Source organism: Sprattus sprattus, assembly GCF_963457725.1.
Source record: "Sprattus sprattus genome assembly, chromosome: 17".
In the NCBI taxonomy this organism is placed as follows: Eukaryota; Metazoa; Chordata; class Actinopteri; order Clupeiformes; family Clupeidae; genus Sprattus; species Sprattus sprattus.
The window spans coordinates 1,731,878-1,734,377 of record NC_137915.1 but is presented as its reverse complement, the minus strand read 5'-3'; the positions used below and the strand labels follow the sequence as shown (position 1 = coordinate 1,734,377).

General features: G+C 45.6%; 1 protein-coding gene across 1 annotated transcript in view; it reads right to left on the bottom strand.

The window, feature by feature from the left end:
- The window catches only part of ncam1b (neural cell adhesion molecule 1b), a gene marked incomplete at both ends in the record, with an annotated part of 70,615 nt that overhangs the window by 4,716 nt on the left and 63,399 nt on the right, over positions 1-2,500 (bottom strand). The gene's annotated exons all lie outside the window — the stretch shown is intronic.

The following is a 2,500-nucleotide window of genomic DNA, read 5'->3' as shown; positions in this document are numbered from 1 at the left end:
CTAACACACCATCTTACACACACCATCTTAGCATCACCATGGCTACAGCTGAGAACAACATGACGATGGTGTAGTAGTCTACAAGGGGCATGTAGTAGGAGTAGTAGTAGTAGGACATGTTCATATGATAGCCATTTCATGACTCGTCATGTTTTTCAATTCCTGCCATTACTGATAGCCATTTCATTTCTTTTTCATTCCTCTCGATACTGATGGCCATTTCACTCTTCTCTCCAGAGCTTATCAGAGTTGGGCTCGACAGCATCACAGCCACAGACACCCCCCCCCTCCCCATTTCATGCAAAATGGCCGTGCATGATGACGTCTGTAGCCGCCAGAGTCTGAGGTGGCGTAGCGTTGCGCGAGGGGAAAGCTTTTCACCAGGAGCCTGGACAGAGACGCACGCTAACTGGACACATGTGTGTGTGTGTGTGTGTGTGTGTGTGTGTGTCTGTGTGTGTGTGCTTTTCACCAGGAGCCTCGACAGAGACGCACGCTAACTGTAAGTGAAGTGCATGAAACAGAGAGACAAGAGCAATAAGCCCACAGACAGACAGACGGACACAGACACACACTTACCAGTAGTGAGTGTGAGCTTTTAGAGCCAGGACTCGGATTCAGATCATGCAGGACTGTTTGGTGGTCGGAGTGGAGCGATGCACAAGACACACACACAACTAAAACACAATGCTAGCTGTGTGTGTGTGTATGTTAATATGCTGTAGCTGGCTGTCTAAGAGAAACTTCAACAGAAACTACTACAGACAACTACACCACACTGAGCACTGTATTCTGCCTAGGGGGGTACCGGACACACGGACGGACACACACACACACCACATTGATGCACACACACACACACAAGGATGAACACACACACACCTAGACATGGATGTGCTTCATATGTGTGTCATTGCCACGGCCCCATGATGAGAGATATGTCCTCAGGACATTAGAGTCCACTAATCTATATTATCTATGTCAAACGTATGTCTAATATATTAATATATATAATGATACTCATTTCTAGCCTGGATACCAGCCTGAACTCCGCCCACAAAATTTTTGGTCTAGGAGATTCAGTCTGGAATCGAGCTAGTTGGGAGAGATTTAACGTTTCAAAAAGGTTGAGAAAGCAATCTAAACCAATCAAATTGTAAGGGCGGGCTTTATACGTTGATGGACAGATATAGATAGAATATACCGGAATATACATCGAACAAAGATGGCGCCGTCTCGGGAGCTTAGTGGGACATATTTTATATGACTTAAGCTATCTACACGACTTTTTTATGTCTACATTTACTCGGTTAGTTGTGTATACGCAAAACGAGTGTTGCCGAGGATTTTAGGTCCTAACTAAAGCACTCTAGACCATTATTGATCGGTTATGCTAACGCGTTGGCCAAAAAAATCATTGAAACTAATGGTAGCTTCTAGCCTTGAGTGCTAATTAAGTAACGTGAGCAGGCATATCTCAGCAGATATTGACAGCGCATTCATTTTGAAAGAGGAACAGAGAAACGCGATCAAGGCATTTGTCGATTGAAAAGATGTTTTTGCCGTCCTTCCTACGGGATCAGGTAAAAGTTTAATCTGTCAGATGGTAATACTACGTTGCTCTGATTGGTTCTAGGTATCCAATTCAGCGAAGAGGAATTTTCTTTCCTGGTTCGTTGAAACACGCCCCATAATCACAGCCCAAGAGTTCGGTCTCAGACTCATATTCTGACTAGAATTATGAGTATGACATCGTCAGGCTAACTCATTTCTATCACTGTGTTCTCATTTCTATGGACACCTGTGTGTGCTAATTTCTATACACATCCATGTATACTCATTTCTTTAGACATCTGTGTGTAATCATTTATATAGACATCCGTGCATGTGTGTGTGTGTGTGTGTGTGTGTGTGTGTGTGTGTGTGTGTGTGTGCCGAGCGGGATAAGAGTATCCTCTCCACAGGGTCTTCTACTCGGTGTGTGTGTGTGTGTGTGCCGAGCGGGATAAGAGTATCCTCTCCACAGGGTTTTCTAACTGGTGTGTGTGTGTGTGTGTGTGTGTGTGTGTGTTTGTGTGTGCCTCTCATTCTACAGGAGTGTGTTCACCTCATCCCCGTCACCTGTGTCACACACACACTCCAAACGGCTCCTTAGATAATCACGTCCAGGAAGTCCCTCCTAATTATCTCTCATCTCACACACACACACACACACACACGTCCAGGAAGTCCCTCCTAATTATCTCTCCTGCTGATAATTATGACTGTAGACGCCCCGTCCTTATTCTCCCAACGTCAGCGCTAAATGGACGCCACTTCAGCTGGAGTCGCACACACACACACACACATACAGGCACACAGACACACACACACACACACACACACACACACACACACACACAGACACACAGGCACACACACACACACAGACACAGACACAGACACAGACACAGACACAGACACAGACACACACACACACAGGCAGTCGTGGAGAGACAGT